The 10,028-nt window shown below is 34.0% G+C and overlaps 1 long non-coding RNA gene across 2 annotated transcripts; it reads right to left on the reverse strand.

Annotated features, from left to right (window-relative positions):
• Window positions 1–293: 293 nt before the first annotated feature.
• Window positions 294–9,405, reverse strand: LOC135157706 (uncharacterized). Of its 2 annotated transcripts, none has more exons than XR_010296679.1 (2): window positions 7,803–9,405; window positions 294–4,248 (listed from the first exon to the last, which is right to left on the reverse strand). It is a non-coding gene; the product is annotated as an uncharacterized LOC135157706 (long non-coding RNA). The 2 variants fall into 2 exon arrangements; XR_010296680.1 differs by having other exon boundaries at window positions 7,793–7,925.
• Between the last annotated feature and the right edge of the window lie 623 nt (window positions 9,406–10,028).

Genomic DNA, 10,028 nt, shown 5'->3' on the forward strand with positions numbered 1-10,028 from the left:
TCCACTTTGCTCTGTGAAACCAAAGTGGGCTAAGCTCGGCTCAGCTTAGATCCGGGAATTTACTAGTCTGAAAAGCAAATCTCTCAACATCTTTCCATCTCTCTCCCACTCCCACCTAAATCAGTCTCTCTCTCTCTCTCTTGCTCTACCTCATTCTTTCATTCTGACACATGTCAACCAACATTCAGCAGCACTATTGATTCTAAAGCTACATACAATACCATGCCTCTACCATAATCATCTACCTAGTATATCTACCTGATATTTCAAATAACTTGTCATGGTCAATACGATTGCCGTCAGATAAATGTGTTTTATTCATCTATGATGAGGGGTACAATGCATACTGCACTGCTTCTAAAATTACACACTCTTATTCCTTGGACTCTGTCAAGTACTCAAGCACCAATTAATTTTTCATCCATTTTTTAAAATCTTTTTACTCTTAAAAATTGATCTTCCCTATCCCATGCACCATCTAGCCCCCCCCCCCCCCCCCCATTCCTTTCTAGTAGGCGACCTTCTGTTTTAAAAAAACAATCCAGTTGTTGAAGAAAAATAAATTGTTCATTTTATGTGATCACATTGTTTAGTTTTGATATGGGCAACCTCTCAGATTTTGAACAGGCCACATTTTAATGTGCTTTAATATGTATAAACAGTGAGAGTTGCAAAAATATAGGGTTTCCCATGCTTACAAAAAATGGAAAGGACCAAGAGAAATGAAGTGAAGATTAAAAGAGCTGAAATGGTGCTATAGATTGATAGAATTGCTAGAAATTTCTTCTATTCATTCTATGCGATTCTGCTTCACTGGTTCTAGTTGGGATGACCCTACCGTTCCCCAACTCTCAATGGAGTATTCTCAATCTAAGAACAAATACATTATCTTCCACACATGTAGAGGGTTCCGTTTGCATAATTCCTTGAATCTAAGCCATTCCCCACCATCTCAACTCCCTTAATCCAACTCTTCTTTTAGTTTCTTTGAAGTTAATCAAAATTCAGAAAATAATTTACAAGAATTTGGGACAGTTCATCTGAATCATGACACACCTCAAAGCTTAACTTTGAAAGAGAATAAAACAAGAATGAAAACAAAAGGCTGAAGCGAGGCTAAAATCAGACCAAGGCAAATCATTTCTCTTCAAACTCTGAATCGCCAATCAGACGATAGTAAATGTTATCAGAAATGAGATATCAGATTGCTTTTGATTTAAGAAAAAAAAAACAGCAGAGAGTCAGTGAGAGTAAAATGAAATAAAATGGAATAAAAGGCAATCTTTTAGTGAGTATGAAGCGCTGTGTTTTAATGCACCATGCAACCCTCTACATAGTTCAAATTGGGTTTGTTTGCGTATGATTTTCAATGGTGATTTTATAACCCGACAATGACAACGTTTCAAAAGAAAATCATGCAAAATATTACATATTCAGGACAATTACCAATCAATGTAACATGTAGTGTTTTTGTTTCTAGTTGTCAGAAAAGCTAGTCAATGTACATTAGCACTTGTACGAGTATAATGGGTATAGGAGTAGATGATATACATAATACAGTACCAGTTCGTTCATCCGTAACAAGAAAATAATGCAATACTCACACTTAAAATCATTCACTATATTACAGTCTAGATGATAAGCAAATAATGAAATATAAACATTTACAATACAAAGACTTGTCATCTGTAGTTCTGTAAATCAAAAATTTTAATTTTCTAGTGCATAATTTGACAATACTAAAGCACTAATAATTACACTTGCGTAATCATGAATGATAGGTGTATAAAACATATCAAGTTTTGAAGTCAATCGTTTCGTCTAAGAATTCCATATGATCTAATGTATTCTGCAGCTATAATGATAATATATATAATTAGATATTAAATTAGTATTACTTTGTACATGATTTTATTTCTTTTATAACTGTCAAGAATATTTTGTTATCAGATCATATACACTAGACAAACATATATCAGCTATTAAATATCTTCCCTTTTCTACTAATGCTTTAATATGTCATAGACTAAGTTAATCCTACAGAGAATGATAGTGTAGTCATTTTAACTATTGATACATGTACAAAACTAAGCTGTGAGTTTTGATGATATGAGTATACAACCATGCTTAGCTAGTGACATGGAAGAAAAGCTATTGATCAGAAAACATTGAAGCAAATAAAGTAGAAATCAAATTTTCAGTTTCTCATGCTCAATCTGACAAGTTTTTATCAAGAGAAATGACATGGAAACAATCAAAACTGAATTTTCTCTTGATAGAAAAAATACTAATTGAACAATCTGATGAAAGAAGCAACAATAATACATAAGTTATGGTTAAGGGGGGGGGGGGTGTAATAATATACACACGATATCAATCCATGTCCGATGTAGAAGCGACTGATCTGACAACCTTGTCACAGTCTAGAGCGCCTAACAGTCAACATCCAACCAATTCCTTTCATCATTCATTACCAAACCAATCTTGCCATAAAAAAGTTACAAATTCTTCTATAAATAACTTTTGCAATAAAATATCTTAAAAAGAACAATACTTTCCTTGCCTCCTATACTAAGACGTACAACTTAAAAAAATTACTTTGTACAATTTCTTCCGCTTTCTCTCATTTGAAGTGAAAGAAGATTTCTCTCCCTCTCTCTCTCTTTCCAAAGTTTTGAAACATAGAAACATAAAATAAAGGAACATAAATAGTGTCCAGATTTGATGGTGTGTGGGCTCAGCCAGGAGTTGGCTTTGAGGACAAAACTGGTTACAAGTGAAAATAAAGGAAGGTTGCTATGGATACGTATAAGCAAGCAAGAGGACTACTGTGTCTAGACCTCCATGTTGAGTTCTTGCAAGCAGCGCTCCATCTCCTCGTTCATCTGTCTGCACTTTTCCTTCTCACTAACCAATTCCTCTGTACAGGTAACCAAAACATTACACAGGAACCAACAGACAAGGAGTAACATAGTATGGGACAACACATCAGGAAGGAACAATAACAAGAGGATAAAAGAAAGAAAAGAAAGCAAATAGGCAAAATTATAGTTGGTGAACAAAAACCCAGGCAGAAATAGTATAAAAAAAAGGAAAGGTAAATTGAAAATCAATGAACTAGATACCCTACTTTAATTTTTCAATGTTCGTATAGCAAAGAGAAGCACATACAAACACGTATTTATACTTATACATTTTTTATATGCAGGGCACAGACTGACAGCGCCCTGAATGATTACATAATGCACCATAATATCATGACATCACAAAGATTATTCTCAGTAGTACATACAGCACTGTATGTTACTCTGCTAGTGAATGCACAGTAAAAACCAGATACCTACAGACTTGCCTACTCATGTCTACAGTATACTTACCAAAAGAGCATATGTACAGGTTCACACAGTTTTTCATTAATTTTGACTTGAGAGGAAAGAATAGCAATGTATATTTCACTATGTATCACAATAAATTATTACATGCAATGTTAAGATAGATAGCAACACACATCTCCATTACACTGTAATACATGATTAGGGATACATCGTGCTTAACAGATTCAATCGCTAATTTGTTGGGTTTTTTTTTTTTTTTTACCTAAAACCTGTCAAATTCGCAGCAAGATCATTAACATTAAATATGTATTTTCTTGACAAGACTTCAAACCATATATTCCACAATCAGTGTCACATAGTAGATACAATCACAACTGCAAGAAGCCTTAACATTGGTTTGGAATATGAAATTATAGGTATCATATCAAGTCTTGAAAAGTGAACAGATAAACTAGAAAAAAAATCACTAGACATTTTTTTTTCTTAATCAAGCATGGAATTTTCGAAGTACCAAAAAAAATTGGAATGTTATATTCAATTGGTCCAATGTTTTGCCAATGCTTGCTCCCATTGATACAATGAATTAATTTGCATTATTTTAATCTTCAATAAAATCAAACACTTCAAAAACAGTGATATGCTAGATGCTTTATATGTGAGAAGACTAGAGTGCAACAATGAGAAATGAAGATAGATTCCCAATCGTAATCTCCAGCGAAGTACTAAGTACACATGTACATCCAATCAACCAATAGTTAATGATAGAGGACTCATAAAAAACAGTTTGCATTTTTCTTCAACAAAACACAAGATGAAAATAACGAGGTCTTCTACAAAGCTTCAAGCTCCTTTAAGCATCCGTCTAATTCTAGTTGAACAGTGTGCAATTTCTCTTTCTCAGTACCTAAGTCAGCTGAAATACAAGAAAAGAAAAGAAATAGAAAATTAATTAAGTATCATAAGAAAGAGACATGAATAAATCAATACTCTATTCAGAGGACCTTTAAAGGTGAAGTTCAACCTCATGTTGGTCTTGATAAATGCAGAAATATAAAAGAAACATAAAAGTGAAAGTTTGGCACAAACCCATTTAACAGTACTATAAAGAGAATTATGAATTTTTAAGGTTTTCACTGTATGATGCCATATATGCAAGCAGCCATCCCATATGCCATGTGACATAAATCAAATGAAATGACATTTCTCACAGAATGGTTTAACATGTTGCATTCCATAATATATCACAAAACACATCACTTTACACATGTATGGACATATATTTTAAGTCACCGTAGACCATTAAACAATTTGAATTTAATAATTTATTCTACATGGGAAAGCTACTTGCAAATGTCATAAATTCAAAATCTTCACCTAATCTTCACCTGTTCTTTTCTCAAAATGTTCTGCATTTACTTAAACCAAATTATCATTTGGTGAACTTCCCCTTCAAGAAAATAAAATTTATGGACAGCTTTGAGACTAAAAACCCCCAATAAGTACTAAATTTACTTTATCACAATCCCTTCATTCTCAAGACATTCATTATTTTGTCTAAAGCTTCAAAATTCACTGTTGTTCCTAGTGTCTCATTCACATTAATGTCTTATTCAAATGAATGTTTTGAGTATAGTAGATAAATATACTCATCTTGTATGTAGCATAGTTTTGTTTGCTGGAATATAAATTCAGAAAAATAGGATTTTCTGTCTTTCATCTGAATCATGAAAGATGATTCTCATGCTTTACCCTATCTTGTCAAGTATCAAGTTGGATGATGTCTCTATGTACAGTGAACATTCAGCTCTTGAGTGCAGTTTGTTATATGATCTCCTCCCCCCCCCCCCCCCCACAAAAAAAAATTAACTAAATGATTAACAAATGAAAGAATAAACAAATAAATGAATTGAAACATTAAAAAAATAAAAATATATTAAAAATGATAACCATTCAATAGTAATAATACTAGTAATAACTTCAAAGAATGAAGAATAGTTTGATATAATATTTTTCATCTTTCTTTTCCACTCCTTGAACTGATTTTTTTGGGGTGGATTGATATTTTGAAAAAAGTATCAACAATGAATACCAAAACAAGGCATTATAGCCAAAGTAAAAAGTAAAAATTCATATTTTGCATGCTTTTTCAAATGTATACAAAACCAGGCAGGCAAAACACTGGCATATGGATGTATTGCCCGCTTTTGTTGATTTCCCAGCATTTACTACTCAATTAGAAAATGAATATTATGTATTCCACTCTTACTTATCAGTGCACATTTAATGTATATTGTCATTGACCATGCTAAGACCAACTTATGTTCGTCTTTAACTTGAGCAATAATGATCTTAGCTATAGTCAATATTTCTGATGCACAGCTCAATGACAATCCCTGTCAAAATTATATAAATATCAATATGTTGAATCAATATTCATATCATATGCAATTCTTATCACAAAACACCACACTTGCATGCCACAAAACAGAATACAAATAATGATTAGAGAAAACACAAATAATAGTAGTAGTATTTGATTCAGGGTGAACACATCTCATTTGGGGCAATTCAAGGACTTGTTTGTCAATGGTACAGATTCTCAAGTAGAGAGACATTTCCAGCCAAAACTTGTCTGGTATGTAGGAGACCCCTCTGTATTTACAACTGCTATATGAATTTTAACCCAATACTTCTAACCCTAATTTGAGATAAAGCAAAAATAAAGTTTTGCAAAATGTCCTATAATGCATAGATTTACCCTTTTATATATTTTCATGGATGCTTATCTCATATTATATGCATGGAGTCAATACAAACTAGTTCTAGTATCAAGCATGTGAGATTTAAATTATTGATCAAATGATTCATTTGCTTTTGATGACACATGATAACAAATGTTGATGGCTATAAAGGCAGTCTAAATGCTATTAGTACATACGAGTTCTCTCTTACACTACAGATCCTTTTTATTCATTCAAATTTTTACTATTGCTAGTTTTTTTTTATTTGTAATAAAGAATTTCTGAAAGTAATATTTTGAATCAGTTATGTTATTTACTTTGAAATATTTAAGCTGTACATGTGAGATGTTCTGAAATCAAACTGGAACATCTCAATTCTTGTACATCACAAACTATTACAATGAATAATATTTATCATTCACTGGTCATGAACAGTATTCTATTATTTGTTTGCTGTGATAGACACTACTCTTGCGGGTTCTTCAGTACTCAAGCCCTCACAATGTTCATTTGCTTTGATTTGACTACATACATGTACCTAGAATGTAAACTGAGAATCATTTCAATGGCACCTTAATTTTAGTTGACAACACCCATGGAACCGAATCCAGATCAATCCAAACTATTGTGTTAATTCGAAGTACCTTCTAGTGATATGGAGTCAGTTTTGTTGAAGCGATTGCGTTGTTACGATGAATGTAAGCTCAAGGGCGGGGGTGGAGGTCAATCATGGATTGATGTGGTACCCATGAATGTCAAAGAAAGCGTCAAATAACGGTCTGACTTCAGACCAATGGCAGCGTCGAAGCCGATTACAAAATTTAAGGATACATTTCATGTAAACTTAATGCCATTTAGGGGGGAATTTTACACCAACGATTACACAAGTGCTGAGAGACTGAGACAAGAATGGGTATAACTTCAGTGTGTACGTGACCCCCCCTCCCCTTCTCCTCTTGGAATATAAGCAGGTGATGCACATACCTGAAGGACAGTTCTAGAGTGAACAGTAAATGACTATGCTACTTTGGTATTTTCTTAATCTGTTCCTTGAATGTGTAATATCATAACAGCAGTAAAAAATCTGTTAAATGAAAGATCTTGAGAGCATTTTGAGTCTTGCAAAATTGTAATTTCACAATCATAGCCTGATTTAAGTGAATTCTCTTTGCAAATTGCAATGTCAAGACAATGATGACAAAATCTGAATGCACTATCCAGGAGGTCAAAGACCACAGAAGACAATATAAAATCAGAGGACAACATATGCATTATTTAACAGGTGAGACAAATAGAGATGACAAACTAAAAAGGTGCAAGTGTGGATCAGAAAATTTATTGGGATGAAATCCCATCTGCAACAGGGCTAGAAATATGCATCAATGAAACTCAATTAAACATCTATTTTTATATCATTAACATCCAACAGAGGAGAAAATACATGTAGTATGACAAAACTCTACATGCTAAGACACAGCTTTGCTACATGAATATAAACAATGGTACTTTGATATAACGGCAGAGAAGAATCAATCAAACTTAAAATACCGCGAAAATAAATCTGATATTGACTAGGGAATAACTCAATTTGGCAATGAGCAACGGGAAAAGATACATGTAAGCAAACAAAATCAAAATCATAATTGAAATATGACAAAGCACAATGATTTTTCTTATCACAACAAGAACTAAAGGTCTGCGACAGGTAATACGTGCCATAAATTACCCATCTCCATCAGGATTAGAGGAGGAAGAGGAGATCTAGCCTAAATGGCCATGAGGTCTATCTCAAGACGTTCCTGTTTGTCCAATGCTTTGTTACGCTCGACTCTCATTTTACACAGTAATTCTAAAGAGATCACAAAACATTTGTATTAGTACAGCTTTTATATACACTCTAAATAGTACATATCACTTCATCAGGGGCCTGAAACGTATATCAAAAGATGACAGAAAGACACGTCTGTTTTGCAGGTGTGAAAGACTAGCACAGCAGAAAATAAATATATCTTTGGTTTGCAATTGTCAACACTGACCAACTATTATACAAACTGACATTGGCTATAACAGGTGTACCGTATGTGTATTTTCATATTTATTTAAGTATAACAGATTCTTTTGAGGATAGAGATTTAATAACCATGAAAATGTTCCTTTTTGCCTACAATCATAAATATGCTTTGGAGACCTCAGTTTTTTTAACCCAGGAATATCTAAAAAGCCAGTAACTTATTTTGGTTTCAGACCGTCTTTCTTAAACCTACACTACATGTTTATCCAAAGCTGGGGTGAAGAAATTCAAGAATATTCACACTAAGCATGCCATAACCTTAGACTACTGTAAACGCTGTTATTTTTCACGGGATTAATTTTTCGCGCTTGGCGGCTTCAAAACATATTCGCGGGTTCTTGAATTCGCGCTGCACACTCCATAATCACAATGTCACTTCCTTCTTCCCCATCTGTGAATGGTTTTAATTAACGTTTCAGCGATGAAATTGTATTTTCTGATCATAATTCTAGCTCTAAAGCGGCATAATTCAGCATTGTTTTGATCCAATCATGAGCTTTTGTGACATTTTGCGCAACTTTTCTTTGCGGAGCGGACATCAAGGAAGGGAAAAGGGTCAAAACGGAGGTGCTGCTGGCCTGGTATGGACGGCCCAGCACCGGGTAAGGACCGGGGGATTACGGCTATTCAAAGTGCATGGGATCAATCAACATACCTGGGGGATCAACCCAACGTCTTCTTAAAAACTAAACACTCACCAATCAAACAGCAAAAGCAATTTATATTTCAACCAAAATCATAATTTAAATACCAATGACTGTTAAAAAAATGATAGCATTGCTGTGGAACAAATTCTCGCGATGCATATGATTTTGGAGCTCAAGCTTGCTTGCTTGAATGTCACCCTCTATAGGTCAAATTATGCAGTCTCTTTGCCAGGCAATTGAACCGCAATTCAAAACTTGCATTAAAATAGATGCTCATAAATTCGCGTGTTTTTAAATCGGCGCTTGACGATCTTGCCGCGAAATCCACAAAAATTTCCACTTTTACGGTATCACATAGCAGCTCATGAAGTTTGTCTAGGATTTACTAGTTCTTAATCTGGTTTAGTTTCAGACTGAAACTCTTCGCTCCAAAATTGCCTAGTAAGCATCGGAAAAAGCCAGCTCATCCTGCTTTTCAGCAGAGCTAGACAGTACCACACAATTTGCCATGCTCGCCCTTTATGGTAAAATGTTACAAGTTCATATTTGAACAATGCCAACATTTCAGCCACCAATGAAATCCATTTATTACCAGGATCCTACTTAATTATTATCTCATGGATCTTTTCTAATCACTAGCATTCCTGATTAAAATCTTAAACAGCCAGATAGCTATGCAAATCGTATGAATTGCAATATAGATAAACATAATCCCAGCCTCTAAACATACAATAAACAAGTGAAAGAAACTATGATAATACTGGTTAAAATTATTTCAATTCACAAATTATATTGTCCATATCTTAAAAATTGTTTCATACTTAAAAACTGTATTATCTCTCTCAGGGAATAATTTTCCTGGTATCGCATCGCAATCTGCTCCACATTTTTGAAAGACTGCTATGCATAAAGTCTTTTGTATAGCATATTTTTACATAGTCCTGACTGTACATTACTTAGTTGAGAGCTTTTCTCTTGTGACCAAAAATGCTATTCAAATTTGTAAAGCAAAATTATTCTGTCTCTATACCTCTTTTCCCCCATTCCTTCCTTCCCCCTTTTATTTCCCTTTCATTTTACCTCCAGTCAGGGTAGGAAAGAATTTTTATTGGGGGGGGCCATTTTTTGTCTACATTGGGGCGATTGCTGGGGGTTTTTTTTGGGGGGGGGGTTTTCGGGGGGCTATTTTTTCGCACCCAGCAATCATGCGGTAAATGAAAAATATCATTATGTT

The sequence above is a fragment of the Lytechinus pictus genome, unplaced genomic scaffold, assembly GCF_037042905.1.
Source record: "Lytechinus pictus isolate F3 Inbred unplaced genomic scaffold, Lp3.0 scaffold_19, whole genome shotgun sequence".
NCBI classification, from domain to species: domain Eukaryota; kingdom Metazoa; phylum Echinodermata; class Echinoidea; order Temnopleuroida; family Toxopneustidae; genus Lytechinus; species Lytechinus pictus.